The sequence below is a fragment of the Ailuropoda melanoleuca genome, chromosome 8 (genome assembly GCF_002007445.2).
Source record: "Ailuropoda melanoleuca isolate Jingjing chromosome 8, ASM200744v2, whole genome shotgun sequence".
Taxonomy (NCBI): Eukaryota; Metazoa; Chordata; class Mammalia; order Carnivora; family Ursidae; genus Ailuropoda; species Ailuropoda melanoleuca.
In genome coordinates this window covers 29,328,464-29,347,437 of record NC_048225.1, presented here as the reverse complement: position 1 = coordinate 29,347,437, position 18,974 = coordinate 29,328,464, and positions in this window count along the sequence as shown.

Genomic DNA, 18,974 nt, shown 5'->3' with positions numbered 1-18,974 from the left:
CACTGAATTCCTTCTTGCTTTAGTAAAAATTTCCTCCTGTCCATTCAAGGAAACATGGTCAGAAGATGTGTCCCCAAGATTTACATGGTAAATGTATTCTAGCTTTATTTGAATTCGTGAGACTTCTGGGCCCTTCCTCAATGTCTACACTCTATATTTTGACCCTATATACATGATAGTCTGTTAGTCATTGCCATGAATCCTTATGAGTCAAAACATACTAAACAACACTTCACTTTTCTGTGCATCATGGTAATTATATCCACCTTTCTTCTAATACTTAAGATCTGGCTTCTCTCATCCCATTCCAGAATCCCACAATTCCTCATTAATGTTAGAGAACACAGTATCATTGCACAGTCCTTCACCATAAATACTAGTCTTCAGAGTTCCTCCTTCACTTATCTTCTCAAATATTCCAATGCCCCTCTAATCACTGAATTCCTTCTTGCTTTAGTAAAAATTTCCTCCTGTCCATTCAAGGAAACATGGTCAGAAGATGTGTCCCCAAGATTTACATGGTAAATGTATTCTAGCTTTATTTGAATTCGTGAGACTTCTGGGCCCTTCCTCAATGTTATACCAAGGAAGTTCCAACAACCCTACCTCATTTACGATTCACCATTGCCATAGCTAAGCTTCAAGAATCTTCTGAAACACCCTTTCAGAATACTCCCACAATTATTCCAACTTCTTACTAGTGCATACTAACCAGATCCTGCAACTCATTGCCTCTCATGGAAAGAACTATACCTTTCTTTCAGCCTAGGAGATAAATAAATGAGATGAAATAGTTTCGTCTTTACATACATTTAAATGTCACATACCTATTATTTCCTTTTGCAAGTTTTCAAATGCCACAATAATGTCAGCTGACACCACATTTTTATATTTATCACTGCAGACATATAAATCAAGCACCATCACTATTCATATCCCAGACTCTCAACTGCTTATTTTACTTCATCCCAATACAAAAGCCTTAGAATTTTGAGGCCAGTATATAGCAGGGATTATCACTACCCCACTCACTAACAGCAGTGTGGTATCTAAAATCTCATCCTGAGGATTTGATTGTAAGTACCATTGTCAAATTTGGGCACTCTAGATTGTGTGACAACAGATTATGTGGTACTGAGGACTTTGGCTTCTGGGAAGATGGAGGAGAAGTACTTTGCCCTTTTATTCCCGTAAAGTATGACTAAAAACACTGTACATTACATTTTTTAAAAAATAAAAGAAAACACTAAAAGATGGAGAGAAAAAGGCAGACAGTAAGAAAGCTTGAGGAATAACACCATGTTGAGTTCTATGAATTTTCTTGTTATCTCATATTCCACATTTGGAGTCAAGGACAGCAACCCAGAAATACCAATAAGAATAAACAACAACAACAACAAAAATGACCTCAACAAAAGCCTACTCTGTCTAGCCAAATGATCAGGAAAGGGACAGCATAGAAGACAGAAAAAGTAGACAATAACCAATTTGATCCAGCCAAACACCACAGAGAATACCTGTGGTCTCAAGTTACCCAAAGTCAGGAAAGACTGAGTAGGAAGTCTTGATTTCTACCCTTACGATGCTATACTGAGGCACCCCAACCTACCTACCTACCTCACCAGGACTGTGGCAGAAAAGACTGAGTAGAAAACAGAGATTTTATCTCTGTTGGGCATTAGCATCAATGAAGACCATATAGGGGTCATGGACTTTCACTTCTACCTGGCATTAATGAAGTATTCCTTTCCCTCCCTGCTGAGTGATATCAGGAGAGACATCATAGAAATAAAAACTTTCACCACTGCCTATGGTAAAGGAACCCTCTCCCTGCCTCTGGTGTCAGTGGAGGTCATCTGAGGAGCAGCAGTGAGGCCTTCCTGTCTCTCAATGAGGCTGCTATCAGTGGAAGACCATGGGAACCAGAATCCCAACTCCTACCCAGCAGTGATAAGCACACCTCCCTACCTAGTCAAGTGAGACCAAAGGGTAACCTGAGTTTCTACCACCACATGGCAGCAATGAGCTAATAAAAACAGAAGGTTTAAATAAGGTATGGAGTCTCATTCCATAATATTCAAAATCTAAATTCAACTTAAAAATCACTTGTCATGCCAAGAAACAAGAAAATGTCAACCTGAATGGAAAAATGTTGACAGATGCCAGATAACAGAGATGTTAGAATTACCTGAGAAAGATTTTAAAGCAGTCATTGTTAAACTATTTCAATAAGCAATAGTGCAAATGCTCAAAACAAATGAACAATTAGAAAATCTCAGCAAAGAAATAGAAGATAAGAAAAAAAGAATAGAAAGTTTAGAACCAAAATAAAGTAGATTTAAAAACTCTTTGAATTTGGTTAACATCAGAATGGAGGGGACAAAGAAAAGAATCAGTGAATTTGAGATTTAATCATAGAAATGACCCAATTTGAACAACAGGAAAAAATAGATTGAGGGGGAAAACTGAACAGAGATTCAGGGAACTATGGGACTATACAAAATATCTAACACTTGTGTCATCAGAGTCCTGGAAGAAGATGTGAAAATTGTTGGGACTGAAAAAATATTCAAAGAAATAATGGCTGAAATTTTCTCAGATTTCTCAAAAAAAAATAAGCCAATGGTTTTAAGAAGCCAAACTAAGCTCAAAGACATCCAGGCACATCACAGTCAAATTTATGAAAACTAAAGACTTCTTACTTATATGGGAAAAACAATTTGAATGGAAATGTATTTCTCAAGAGAAACCATGAAGGCAATAAAGTACTGGCACAATATTTTTCAAATGCCAAAGAAAATAACTATCAATCTACAATTATATATCCACCAAAAATATCCCGCAGTAATGAAACAGATACCAAGACAATCAAAAGATGAAAAATTAAGACAATTTGCTGCCAGAGACATACTTTAAAGCATAAACAAGAAAATTCTCTGGACAGAAAGAAAATAATAAGAAAGGAAGTCTTGGAGCATATTGAAAGGAAAAAGACATGGTAACAGCAGAAGTATGGGTAAATACCATAGTCTTTAGTTACTGAGTTTTTCAAATTGTGCTTGGAACTTTAAGTAAAAATTATGACACAATATGATGTATTTCTAAATGTATATAGAGGAAATGCTTAAGACAATTACATTATAAATGAGGAGGGTAGGACTGTAAACTATGGTAGGGGTTTTTACCTCACTCAAACTGGAGCAAAGTTTTGTATACTAAATTAAGTTAGTGTTCTTTCAAATTTCATGGTTATGAGTTAAAATGTTAATTGCAATCTCCAGGACAAGCACTAAGAAATTAACTCAAAAAGAGTAAGATTAATGACAAGGGAATCAAAATGTTACACTAGAAGGTATTTTTAAACACAAAATAATGAAGTAATGGAGAAATAAAGGAGAAAAATGGCATAAGACATAAAAAACAAATATCAAAATGCAAGAATAAGTCTTAACTTAGTCATAATTACACTAACAAATGGATTTAAGACTCTAACTTAAAAACTGAGATTATCAGAATATATTTTAAAAAGCAGGAGCCAGCTACATGCTACATCCAAGAGACACACTTAAGATTCAAAGACAAAAATAAATCGAAAGCAAATGGATAGAAAAGATATACCACACAAACAGTAATAAAAAATGAACTGGAGTAGCTATGTTAATATCAGACAAATTACACATTAACACAAAAGTTATTACAGACAAAAAAAAGTCATTTTATAATGATAAAAGGATACATTTATCAAGAAGATAAAACAATTATGAACATATATACACTAAAAAGAAAGCTTCAAAATATATGAAGCAAAAACTGACAGAATTGAAAAGAGAAAAAGACAATTCAATGATAATAGTTGGACATTTCAATATCCTACTTTCAATAGGGGATTAAACAACAAAACAGAAGATCAACAAAAAGACATAACTATAAACCAACTAGACCTAATATACATCTATAGAACATTCCATCCAACCATAGCAAAAATACATATTCTTCTCAAGTACACAGGGAACGTGTAGACCATAAGTTAGGCCACAAAACATTTAAGAGGCTTTAAATCACGCAAAGTATGCTCCCTACCCACAAAATGATTAAATTAGAAATTTAGGAAAAAAAGCCGAGGAATTTAAGTAATTTACAAATACGTGAAAATTTAGCAAAACATTTCTAAATAGTCCATATATCAAAGTATATATCCCACGAAAATTAGAAAATATTTTGAAATGAAAACAAAACCAAAACATACATAACATATGAGAGGTGGCAAAAACAGTGCTTATAGTTGCAAACAACTATATTAAAAAACAAGAAAAATCTGAACTCAATAATCTAACTTTCCACTTTAAGGAACTATAAGAAGAGCAAACTAAGCCCAGCAAGTAGAAGGAAGAAAACAATCATCATTATGTTGGGGGAAAATTTATAAGGACTAAGAATTAATAGAAAAAAATCAAAACAGAAAGGTTTTGTTTTGTTTTGTTTTTGTTTTTTGTTTTTTTACCAATAGCTAGACTGACCAAGAAAAAAACAAAGTCAAATTATTAAAAGTAGGAATGAAAGAGAAACCATTACTACCACCTTTACAGAAATAAAAAAGATTATAAGAGATTATGAATAGTTGTATGGTAACAAATTAGATAACCTTAGAGGAGATAGACAAATTCCTAGAAAAACACAAACTTCAAAACCTGACTCAAGAAACAGAAAATTTGAATAGACTGTAATAAGTAGACAGATTGAGTTAGTAACTTAAAAAAAAATTTAAAGAACTGTTCACAAAGAAAATTCAAGGTCAGATGACCTCACTGGTAAATTTTACTAAACACTTAAGAAATAACACCAATCTTTCACAAACTCTTCCAAAATATAGAAGGGAGGGAACATAATTCAGATCATTATATGATCTAGTATTAACCCGACGTCAAAACTAGACAAAGAAACTCACAAGAAAAGAGTTACATATCAATATCTTTTGTGAACATAGATGCAGAAATTCTCAATAAAATACTAGCAAACAGAATCCAGTAACATGGATTCCAGCAACATTGTGTAGTATGATTTATGCCAAGAATTCAAGGTTAGCACAACATATGAACATCAATAAATATAAAACAATATATTATAGAATAAAGAAAACAAAACATAAATATCTCAAAAGACACAGAAAAATCATTTGAGAAAATTCAACACTCTTTCATGATAAAAGCAATAAATGAAAAAAATAAAAAAATAAAAACAATAAATGAATTAGGTATAGAAGAGAACTTCCTTGACCTAATAAAGAACATCTTTGAAAAAAACCCAGTTTTGAAATGCTTAATGGTGAAAGACAAAAATTTTTCTACCATTAAGAGTAGGACAAGAATATGCACTTTCCACTGTAGAAAATCCCAAGTAATCCTCTAAATGCTATTATGACTAATAAATGATTTCAGTAAAATTTCAGTGTGAAGAATCAACATACAAAAATGAGTTGAATTTCTCTGCCCTAGCAACGAACACTCTGAAAATTAAATTAAGAAAATAATTCAATATACAAAGCATCAGAAATAGTAAATACTTAGGAACAATTGTAAGAAATAAATTTTAGGATAAAAAGTACAAGACTTGCATCCTGAAACCTACAAAAATCATTGAAAGAAATTATAGAATACCTAAATAAATGGGAAGACACCCTGTGGTCATGGATTGGAAGATGCAATAATGCCAAATGGCAGTAGTCCCCAAACTGATCTACAGATTTAACACTATTGCTATCAAAATCCCAGCTGTCTATTTTGCAGAAATAGAAAAGCTGATCCTAAAATCCACATGGAAAGTAAAGGGACCTAAAGTAGCCAAAACAATCTTGAAAAAGAAAAACAAAGTTAGAGGACTCACACATCTAATTTCAAAACTTATTAAAAACTATAGTAATCAAGATTGTGTGGTATTGGTGTTAAGATAGACATAGAGATCAATGGAATGGAATTGAAAGTCTATACATAAACTTATACATTTATGTAATGAATGTAATAAATCCATATATTCATGGATAATTGATTTTCAACAATAAAAAAGAAAAAAAATTTTACTAAACACATAAATAAAAGAACTCTAAGACAATTCAATAGAGAAAGAAGTTTTTTCAACAAATGGTGCTGATACAACTAGATATCCACATATTAAAGAGTGATATTAGACCCTTACCTTGCACCATGTGCAAAAATTAACTCAAAATGGAAGACAAAGCCAACTAAATATAAAACTAAAATAATCTATTAGAGGAAAACAGAGTAAATCTATGGGAAGTTGGAGTAAGTAATGATTGGACAAAACACTATCAAGAAAGTGACTTCTTTAAATTTTTCGGAAAACTAAGGATAGAGGCAACCTCTTCAACTTGATCAAGAACACCTGAAAAGGCTCTCAATGAATGATGAAAGATTAAATACTTTCCATTATGTGATACAAGACAAGAATGTCCATTCCACAACTTTCATTCAACATATATTATAAGTTTTAGCCTGCACAATAAGGCAACAAAGGAAATAAAATGCATGCAGATTAGAAAAGAATAAATACAGGCACCTGGGTGGCTCAGTTGGTTAAGTGCCTGCCTTCAGCTCAGGTCATGATCATGGGGTGTTGCCATGGAGCCCCACATCAGGCTCTGTGCTCAGCAGGGAACCTGCTTCTTCCTCTGCTCCACCCCCCACTCATGTTTGCTCTCTAGCTCTCTCTTTCTAATAAATAAATAATCTTCAAAAAAAAAAAAGAAAAGAATAAATAGTTGCTATTTGCAGATACAATTGTCTAAGGAGAAGTCACCAAAAATCCACAAAACAAGTGTAGAATTAATTAGTTCATAAGGTCATAGCATATAAGAGTAACCTAAAAAAAAAATCATATTTCTAAATACTAACAATGAACACATGGATACCAATTAAAATTACAATACTATTTGTAATTATTGAAAGCAATGTGAAATAATTAAGAGTAAATCTTACAAAACATATAAAGGACTTGTTTGCTGAAAACTATGAAGTCCTATTGGAAGAAATAGCACAAGATCTAAATAAATGGAGACACACCATATTCAGGAATTAGAAGGGTTAAAAGACAACATAGGTGGGGCGCCTGGGTGGCACGGTGGTTGAGCGTCTGCCTTAGGCTCAGGGCGTGATCCCGGCATTATGGGATCGAGTNAATGTGAAATAATTAAGAGTAAATCTTACAAAACATATAAAGGACTTGTTTGCTGAAAACTATGAAGTCCTAATGGAAGAAATAGCACAAGATCTAAATAAATGGAGACACACCATATTCAGGAATCAGAAGGGTTAAAAGACAACATAGGAAAGGTGTCAATCCTTCCCTGAATTGTTATACTGTTTTAAAGAAATTCTTTTTTTAATTTAAATTCAGTTAGCAAACATAGAGTAGTACGTTTTTAGTTTTTGATGTAGTGTTCATTGATTCATTAGTTGTTCATAACACCCAGTGCTCATCACATCATGATTCTAGCAAGGTGNTCGCTGGCTGTCTCTATCTCTGTCGAATAAATAAATAAAATCTTTAAAAAAAAAATAAAAATAAAAATAAAAGACAACATAGGAGAGGTGTCAATCCTTCCCTGAATTGTTATACTGTTCTAAAGAAATTCTTTTTTTTAATTTAAATTCAGTTAGCAAACATATAGTAGTACGTTTTTAGTTTTTGATGTACTATTCATTGATTCATTAGTTGTTCATAACACCCAGTGCTCATCACATCATGATTCTAGCAAGGTGTTTTTTTTTTTTCTATAAACACAAACAGGATTATTCTGAAATTTACATGGAAGGGGAAAAGAATGAGAAGAGCTAAAACAACTTTGGAAAAAAAGAAAGTAGGAGAATCACTCTAGTATATTCCGAGACATATTATACAACTATAGTGACCAAGACTGCATGGTGTTGGTGGAGGGAGAGACACAGATTAATGAAACAAAAAGGAGAGCCCAGAAATAGACCCATAAATATGCCCACTTGATTTTTACCAAGGTGCAAAAGAATTCAATGAAAGAAGGATAACCTATTTAACAAATGGTGCTAGAGCAATTAGACATCTATCTATGGCCAAAAAATTTAAAAATAAAAAAATAACATTGACCTAATCCTGACATTTTGTACAAAAATCAACTTTAAATGGGTCACTGACTTATGTATAAAATATAAAGCTATGAATCTTTTTAAAAATAGGAAAAAATTGGGGGGTTTAGGGACAAACTTGAAATCAGAAGCATGAGCCATAAAAGAAAAAAATTGATAAATTGGACTTCATCAAAATTAAAAGCTTTTGCTCTGCAAAAGGCTCTACCAGGGAAATAAAAAGATAAGCTCATAAGTGGGAGAAAATATTTGCAAACCACATAACCAATAAGGGACTAGGATCTAGAATATATAAAGAACTCTAGAAATGAAAAATAACAACAAAGCAGCTGGAAAATGGGCAAAGATATGAATAGAGATTTCACTGAGAAGAATGCGTGATAGTAAAAAATCGCAAGAAAAGATATTCAACATGTGCTAGTAGTCATTAGAGAAATACAAAGTAAAATCACAATATCACTATACATCTATTAGATTGCCTAGAATNAAATGAAAAATAACAACAAAGCAGCTGGAAAATGGGCAAAGATATGAATAGAGATTTCACTGAGAAGAATGCATGATAGTAAAAAATCGCACGAAAAGATATTCAACATGTGCTAGTAGTCATTAGAGAAATACAAAGTAAAATCACAATATCACTATACGTCTATTAGATTGCCTAGAATAAAAAAAAAAAAACCTGTGACAACGCCAAATGCTGGTGAGATTGCATAGAAACAGGATTACTCATATATGGAGGGTATAAAATTGTAGGAATGTAAACTGGCATAGCCATACTGTACTGTACTCTATCATACAAGCCAGAAATTACACCTCCCAGAAAGGGGAAAACCTATTTTCACACAAAACCTTCACACAAATGCCCATACAACTTTATTCATAATGGCCCAGACTGGAAACAACCTAGATGTCCTTCAACAGATTAATGGTTAAACACAATGGCGGCACTTCCATACCATGGGAAGGCACTCAGCAAGCTATTGATACGGGTGAATCTCCAGGGAAATATGCCAAGTAAAAAACACCAATACCAATAGGTTGCATATTGTTTAATTCTATTCATATGACATTCTTGAAATGATAAAATTACAGAAATGGAGAGCAGATTAGTAATTCCAAGGGAAAAGGAAAAAGGACAGGAAAGAAGTGAGTGTCCCTACACTATGGCAATGTGAAGTATTCTTGGGGTATGTCTTCAAAGTCAATATCTTGGTTGTGATACTGCATTATAGTTTTGCGTGATGTTATCACCAGGGGAAACAGAGTAAAGGATACAAGGATCTCCCTGCATTATTTCTTTCAATTACCCATGAATCTATAATTATCTCAAAATGAAAAGTCAAATTAAAAAAATTTATGTGGTACCATTTCATTGGGGTAAGCACTCCTGAGAGGCAGGATGAAATGAGGGAAGGAGGGAGAGCAAATATTAGGCCTATGTTATCAAGCCAGAGGTAATATGACCTACTGCATCTCAGGACTACTACACTCCAGGACTAAGAGCCAATGTGCGCACTCTCCTTTCTCTTTCTCCTATTGTTCCTTAACCCCACTGGGACCTAACTTCCCAGCACTTCTGGATTATGTCACATCTAAACCAAAGGCCTGTGTATGTTTGCCTTATGCCCCCAAGTAGGCTAGAACATAAACACCTTGAACTGTATGTGTTCTCAATTACACGAGAAGATGAAAAATTAGAGGGTGAAGAACCATGCTTATATTATTGTGTCCCCACAATAATATCACCAAACATAAAAAGGGAGTGGTAATTATATGTCGGGAGCCTATGAGTCATGACTGCATACATTATTCCATAACATAGTCAAAGGAACTTGATGTGGTTTCCTCTAATTTTGTGGAAGAGCAACAATGACCGGGATCATACCCCAGGAGCATCACATCCCTGAGTGTAGGGATCTTGCAGTGTATGATAGGTATTCTTCCTCCCTCTNTTGATGTGGTTTCCTCTAATTTTGTGGAAGAGCAACAATGACCGGGATCATACCCCAGGAGCATCACATCCCTGAGTGTAGGGAACTTGCAGTGTATGATAGGTATTCTTCCTCCCTCTCTCTTTCTCTGTCTCTCTCTCTCTCTCTCACACACACACACACACACACACACACACACACACACTGCTCAAAAGCATTATGAGTCTTGAGTACTAACACCTTTGCCAAATTATGTAACCTTTCTATAACCGTTCTATGATCTAACAGATTGTTTGGGTTTCTGAGCCTTTTAGCCAAAGAATATCCTGGATCATCTTCAAAGAATGAAAAATCCCTGGGGAAAGATAGGCTGCCATAGTGGGGCTATCAAGTACGGCCTTAGGAAGGATCTGGAAGATAGGAAAGAAATGGTCTCTGGATGTTGGAATGAAGTGGGGATGAGCTGTCTCACCGAAGGACCTGTGCAGGGGAAGGAAGGTGGGGGTCACTTAGGGAAAGGGATAGGAATGAGTTTGCACTATGACACTCATCCCATGTGAGACCAAACCCATCTATGTCAAGTATGGTTTCAGAACAGTCCTTTGAAAGGGACAACTTTGTTTCTGTTTTTGTCTTCCGTTATTTATATTTGGCAGATTTCATGTGGCCTNTCTGGATGTTGGAATGAAGTGGGGATGAGCTGTCTCACCGAAGGACCTGTGCAGGGGAAGGAAGGTGGGGGTCACTTAGGGAAAGGGATAGGAATGAGTTTGCACTATGACACTCATCCCATGTGAGACCAAACCCATCTATGTCAAGTATTGGTTTCAGAACAGTCCTTTGAAAGGGACAACTTTGTTTCTGTTTTTGTCTTCCATTATTTATATTTGGCAGATTTCATGTGGCCCGAGGGAGAACCAGAAAACCCTCTTACATCAGCTCATTATCATCGTCACTCTTTAGTTTTGCCTTATTCTCTATAAATAACACTCATTACACAGAGACCTCTTAGTGAACATGACCCCTCAAGCNGGAAGGAAGGTGGGGGTCACTTAGGGAAAGGGATAGGAATGAGTTTGCACTATGACACTCATCCCATGTGAGACCAAACCCATCTATGTCAAGTATGGTTTCAGAACAGTCCTTTGAAAGGGACAACTTTGTTTCTGTTTTTGTCTTCCGTTATTTATATTTGGCAGATTTCATGTGGCCTGAGGGAGAACCAGAAAACCCTCTTACATCAGCTCATTATCATCGTCACTCTTTAGTTTTGCCTTATTCTCTATAAATAACACTCATTACACAGAGACCTCTTAGTGAACATGAGCCCTCAAGCCCAGCCTTCACCTGCACTGTCCAGACATCCCTCCCCACCCTCTGCCCTGGAACCTGGTAGGTGAGGCCACAAGGTTGAGGGTGAATCTCTCAGGGAAACAGCCTCAGGGGAAATCCCAGTTTCAGGAGCTGTCTCCTTCCCAGCTTTTGTTTCCTGCAGTCCCAGCTCCCACTTGTCTCCGTGGTCCTGCATCTCCCCCGCCCCAGCCTGAGCCAGCAGCAGCAAGACTGTGAACTCACAGGGCTCCCTCTCTGCCACCAGTCCTCTCTAGTGTATCAGCATGACGATGGGCAGGAGGGGAGGACAGGGGCTGAACTCGTGCCTCCGTGGTCCTGGTAGGCTTCAGTGTTCCTGCAGTTCTGGCATTGAGATCATACGACTCTCACAGCCTGCTCACAAGCTTGGGACCTGCCACTCTTGGGATCTCATCATCCAGGATATTAGGATCGTTAAAGCAGGACTGAAAGCTCTGTTTCTACAGGATGAGGTAAGTTTGCTTAGCTTCGTGTCTGCCCTCAATTAGAACAAATAGCCTGAGACACACAATAAAATAAAAAATTGATGATTCAGTGACAGCTAATCATTTGAAAAAATAACAGATGTCCTTACAATGAAGATAGATCTCTTGGTATTTTTTAAAGCACGTTTAACTAACTGAATAATGCGTTATAATGATCACACTGATATTTCTAAATGCTTTTTTAAGAATTATAATAAAATTTTTCCTCTGAGGATGCCAAGGAGATTTACCTAATTGTTGATGAAGTTAAACTAGGAGTGGGTGCAGGCTTTTTACACACCCCCCACCAGTAGCTCTAGACAGCTCTGACAGTAGAAAAAAAGCCTTCCTGGTTTGGAAGACTGAAAGAAGGGCACTCAGCGAGATGGACACAGGCCACAGAAACAAACCCTGGCTGGTGACACTTACACAGATGGATAATGGGTGACCTGCAGGTGGGGGAGAAGCAGCTCTTGCCTAACTCCTGGAGGTCAGAACAGAAGGTTCTTGGCACAGGAGGAGACTTGTCTGAGATCCCAAGAAGAAGGTTTCCTGATGCCAGGAGCTGAGGGGCGGCCTCCTGTGAGGCTGAGGCCCAGCTGGCCAGGGAGATATCTAACCAGGACCTGCCTGATAATGGGGAGGGGGCCAGTGAGCAGGTCAGCTTCAGGCCCCGATAGAGTAGCTGGACCTGCCCACATGGCATGAACAACTAGAGAGCTGGACAACGTAAACTAAATGACCCTTTGCAGAGACTGGAAAAGAGGATAGGGTTACCGAGCAGTACCCAGATCCAGCAAGCTTTAATCCACCAGGGTGGGCTGGGAGGCCTGCACCTTCCAGTCGGGGCATCTGTTGGGGACTCTGCCTCACTAGGTGGCTGGGTCACGTGAGCAGGACTTGTTCTGTTACTCCTGCTGGCCTCTGAAGTCTTGACAAATATCCCAGGTGCAGGCTCATTACAGAGTGCCACTTGATCTAACACTTTCATTAATTCTATTAATTTGGTGATAACCTAAGTAGAACTAATTAAAGATAGTTCAGTTGTAGTCATTTTAGAGATGAAAATCAGATTGCATCACTTTCCAAAGTCTCCCAATTCCTTGAAATATAAATCAAAATTCTTACCACTGCCTGCAAGGCCTGACACCGCCTGGCCTGCTGGCCCTCCATGTGCAGCCTGTCTGCTGAGACAGTGGCAGAAAGCAGGCTTCACCCTTTGCTCACGCCTGTCTCTCAAGCCCCACAGCTGTGGTGGAATCTGAATCCACAGAGGTCAAATACGGCCCCTTTGGTTCATTCCTCACCGGAGCTGTAGAAAGCTGGTAAAATACTGCTGGCATCAATATCTACAAATTCTTGAACAAAGATATTAAGTTGGCCCAGATTTCCCATTTCTAGACCAATATATCAAACTTGCATAGCTAAGAACTTTCAATTTCGTGTGGAACTGCTTCGTGACAGTGAGCCATACATTTTTAGTTGAGAATCTTGAAGCTGTGATTCACAAAGATGCACAGGAAGGAGGAGGCAGCTTGGCCCCAAGCTGTATTCCATACACCAAAGCCTGCCAGGCTTGCCTCCTTCATACTCTCAGCGCTCTCTTTGTAGGCTCACAAGTGCTTGGCTCACCTAGCCATCTGAGGTTTATCTAACCCAGGAGAAACCAGAGGCTGGGAGAGGAGGAAAGAGGAATGTGTCATGAAAGCTCAAACTAGGACATTCATGTCACCAGTTCTGGTTTTGAGAAGAGACTCAGGCTCAGAGGGCTTAGGTCGCTGACAAGAGATCGTGCAGGTCTAGTACATGGCTGAGAGGGTCGAGGACGGGTGTAGACACCTGAGTGGCAGATGGCAGATACGGTGGGACTGGTGGGTTGAGAATGTGTGGGAGCCAGTGCCCTCTGATTCCTGGGTCTGGAAAAGCCCCCACCCAGAGTGTATGCAGCTGGGCTACAACTGGAAGACACTGGAATTCCAAGGTCATGTCCGCGAGAGCTTTGTTTTCTTTTAGACCTATTTCATTACAGAAATTTTCAAACATGCGTGAAAGTAAAAGAATAGTAAAGAACAGTCCATTTAACCCTTATGTACCCATCTTACAGCTTCAAAGTATCTACTGGTGCCTGTCTTATTTCACCTACCCACCCTCCATTCCCCCTGCAGATTTTAAAACAAATCCCAGGCATTATACTAATTTTATCTGAAAAAAAAAAAACACTTCAATATTTATTTACAATAATAACCATTTTAACCCATGACTGAAATTCTACAATCACATTTAATAAAATTTCTAACAATTCTTTACTATCAAATAATACTGGGGTTATGTTCAAATTCCTTGATTTTTTTAAAAAAGTCTTCTTGCAATTGGTATATTTAATCAGGATCTATATAAGGTGCACACATTGCAGTTGTTGGCTTTCTATCTGTCACACGTCCCCTTTCCCCATGCCATTCATTTTGTTGAAACTGCGTCATTTGTTCCTATAGAATTTCCCGCATTCTGTATTTAGCTAAATGGTATGTTTAACTTAAGCATAACCTGGATGCTTAAATATAGAGGTTTGATTAGCTTCTTGCTTCTTGTTGTGCAGGAATATTTCATAAAGGTATTGCCTTCTTGTTGCATGGTATCTGATTTTGTCAAACTGATGCATCTAGATGGAGGTTTTCAGATGATAGCAAAATCTGGGTAATCAATAATGATGACGGTGGTAACAATACCTTGTGCCTGGCACTTTGCTAAATGCTGCACATGCTTTTTCCATTCCAGTCCATCATCATGTTAGAGGAGGAAGTGGATGAACGGAGGGACTAAATAAAGGATTGCCCAGGATACACAGCGGGAACCTGAGAAGCTAGAATTAAGCCCAGATTGGTCTCACTCCAAAGCCTGGGTTGTCTAACCCTCTGTGAGGTTGGTTGACTTGGGTGCAAAAAGGCATTCCACATGGGATGCTCTCTGGGGAACAGAAAGAAGAGGGAGATTTCTTTAAGTAAGCCAGAGAGGTCACCCCATAGGCTGGGCCCCTGAAGGAGACAACCATGAAAGCTGTCTATGACCTGTCTAGGAAAGGTGTTTTGCAAAAAAGTGCTATTTGGAGAAGCAGGTGTGTGTGTGTGTGTGTGTGTGTGTGTGTGTGTGTGTGTGTTGAGTACAGGTGATGTTTACCTTATCCCTGTTTTATTTTATGGCAGGCATACAAGGAATATGGTAGAATTGCTAAGCCAAACCAGGATCAATTGATGAGGCTACTATTGGCTGCCTGGAGGTGACCAGCTGTGCTACACCCCACCCAGGAGGGATAAGGAATCCAAATCTCAGCCCATGTGTAAACCTGTTCTGGAAACAAAAAGGCACCATGGCCCATTTGTCAGGAAGTTCTGGTTTTAGCCTTGGGATTAGTGTCCAGGAATGAGCAATGTTTGAGCTAGAATGGAAAGAGAAGCCAGGAGCCACAGTGGGAAAGACCATGCTTTCTCGTGATCAAGGAGCCTAAGAACCATAATCGCAGCTTGAGAATGATTGTAGCTCTTACTGGATTCTCTTCTGCTAAAAAAATAGAATCAGAAAGCCTAAATTTGTGTCTAGCCTTTAACACTTACTTGACCTTAGAATGGGTTAAACTCAATGGGCCTCTATTTTCTCACCTCCATAATGAGGACAGTCCCTTCCGAATCCACTCAATAAACAGTCATGGCATATTTCTTATGTGCCGGAACCTGTGCTGAGAACGGGAAATAAAAAATCGTGATGATCAGTCATGGTCCCTGTGCTCAAGGGACACAGATGAGGGGATTTGGAAGTAACGTTAATTAGATAATACAAATGAAACTTGTTTATAAGCTACTGCTGAACACCAAACAGGGTAAGGCATCTCGGGGCACAAGTTTACTGCAAAGTGCGCAAAAAAGACAAAGAGGATCCTTGGCCTCAGGGGAAGGAGATAAGCCACATAAGAAAATGGCAACAGGATATCACCAGAAAATAAGTGTCACAATCAAGTTATAAACAAAGCATCATGCTTCCAGGAGAGTGGAGCACTGTGTTCAAATACGGAAAGGGTCGGGGTGCCTGGGTGGCGCAGTCGTTAAGCGCCTGCCTTCAGCTCAGGGCATGATCCCAGTGCTCTGGGATCGAGCCCCACATCAGGCTTCTCCGCTGGGAGCCTGCTTCTTCCTCTCCCACTCCGCCTGCTTGTGTTCCCTCTCTCACTGGCTGTCTCTCTGTCAAATAAATAAGTAAAATCTTTAAAAAAAAATACGGAAAGGGTGGTGTATCCAAAAGTCTTCACCTTTGAATTGGGTCTGGGAGACTGAGGAAATGTCAACAGAGGGTATCTGGGAAGATGGATTCTTAAACAAAATAATCTTCTGGCATTCAAGGATTAAGCCCAAGATATGGGCCAGCTTCCTGGCAAAAACACTGGGGAAATCATCTGTGAAGGACCCACCAGTTGGATTAATCAGCACTAAGCCAAAAGTTGTTCCTTAGGCTGAAATTTCACATATGTCTCCAGGTGTAAATTGTTCTCTGACACCACAAATCCTACCCTCAAACTGACAAGACAGTGCAAAAAGGAGACCAAAGGGGACTCGAGATGACAGGGGTTCCCTGGAAAACCTAGCCCACACAGCCAGAGAAGCTTTTTGTAGAGAAGAAGAGCCACCAGTACCTTGGGGGTGCTGTTTCCAGAAAGTTGCCTGGTCATAGTAATGCCTGGAGAACTTCCTTTTAGGGAACAGCCTGGGAACATTTTCCATTTTCCTGCATTGGCTTGTGGATCAGCTCTGATGACAGAAGGTGGACTCAGGCAGCCTAAGGCTAACGCCTTATGGTGGTGATGCCCAGGGGAGAAATGACAGGTTTTTAGGGATTATAATAAAAAAGCTACACAATTACTATAGGCCTTTCAAAGTTACAGAAAGCTTTAACCCCCAGCACCTCATCAGATCATCATGGGATTTATTCAAGGTCACAGTACAGGGAAGAACTGAAACACTTCTGATTTAAGCCCTGATTTTTTGAGCAATGGGTCCTGGGGGAAGAGAAGGAACTGTAGATGAGGCAAGTTTCCAAACGCAGACTCCATTTGCCCTTCCCCACATTTAACCCAGTATGCAACAGAAAGGCTTAGTCCCTCTCTATCAAGCTGTAAATTGTCACTGTGCTCCAGTGACATGTCATAGAGCTGAGGGACTTACACCATGTCCGAGCAATGCTTGGGGTCCTGCCAACAACCTCTCTACAGAACGAAAAGCTCCATAGACAGCTAAGTCTCTGAGAGGTTAAGATACCGGTGCAAAGACAGACGGCTGGTAAGTGGGGGGCCCAGGGCTTCTCATCACTGTTTAGTGCTTTCTTTCCATGACATCCTAGAAGTCTTCTGAGTGATAGCACTAATTCTCAGCTATCTATGTAGTTTTTACAGTGTGAAACGTGCCTTCTTCCTCCTTAGTCTGGAGCATTTCTGGGGCAGGACTGAGCTCTACTCCTTTGTCTTCATTCCCTCACAGCCGCCCTTGGTCTCCTCTCCTACATAAAAACAAACAACGTTTCATCATTGTGTCCCAGTGGAAATATAGAACAGTCTCATATGTCTCTGTCCAAAGCACAACTTCTCAGCACTGGGGAAACATTTCATGGAGTCACACACTGAGGGCTGTGGGGTCTCACTGGATTGCCTCCGAGCACAGGGAGCTGGGGTCCAAGAGCCCTGACATCCAGGTGCTCCAGTCTGAAACACACCCTGGCACCCTGCCCTCTCCATCATGGCACCCTCTCTCCTCCTCCTCCCCTTGTACACCCACAGATTTCATGCTACCTGCAGCGCAGGAATGGGGGTCTACCGTCAGCATCACCTCTGAGGCTTCCCTGGAATGTCCCTTCCTCCTGTCTGCACCACTTGTGACCCCTCCAACCTTGCGAATTGCCTCTGTCCATGTTGTTTAGAGCTCCAAGTATTCACATGACGTCAGAGACCAATGACCCATTTTGTAAACAAGGAAAGTGAGATACAGGGAGAATAAGGTAAGAGGCGAGAATAAAGGACCTGGTAAATCAGCAACACAACAAGGTGGGACCCTGGGCTGCTGGGCCTCATGCTGATGCTGCTCTCACTTCTGCACACTGCCCCCGCCCCCCCGGGAGGACAATAAGGATGGAACAGGCTCTGAGACCTGGGTCAGGTGGCATTTCCCCTCCAGGATCTCTGCCCCATTTTTCCCTTGAAGTATAACAATGAGAGTTCTGCTATGTACCAGGCACCTGGCTAAATCTTTAATATGCTTGATATCATTTTATTCCTCACCAACAGTCCTACGAGATATAAGTATAATCATTACCCCCATTTTACAGAATAGGGAGCTAAGGCTTAAAGAGTTTAAATCATTTGCCTCGGGTCACTCAGGCAATAGAAGTCAAGATTATCAGCTGCGGAGATGAGCCCCAATGCACTGGCCTGACTCTCGCTCCAGCCATGCTGACCAGTGCTGTCCTGAGAGTCTTTGGTATCTCCTCTGACACAAAGAACATGCTAGTCTTGGGAATCAGCATAGCTCTGCTTTCAAGAGGCCCCATTTTTTAACCTTTCTTGACTCTTGCCAACACCCAGCATGCTCCCTGCACAATTTAATCTGCCTTGGTGCCCCTGCCACCTTCTTACCTTTTCTAGATCATGCTGATTTCTCCATGTGGATTTTTCTGACAGTTGCTCCTTAGTCCTGGTTCCTTCCATGTAACAGATCCTTCTGTCGCTGCTGACATTGGTTGCAGTACAACCCACAATCGATTAAGGAGAGAGGAATCTCACCACAGCAGTGGCTGCTCTCTCCTGAAGCTCAGAGTGTGGAAAGAGCCAGTCCTTCTTATAGCAACCTATGAGTGCAGGGGCTGAAACTGCCCAAATAACTTGACAACAGGTGTGGGCCAAAGGGCTTAGAGGGGGAAGGGGTTCATGAATCATGAAAGCTCAAGATTGCACCTAACTGTGATTTGATCTGTGTTTATAACTTCTTTTTATTTTTTTAAAAGATTTTATTTATTTATTTATTTATTTATTTATTTATTTA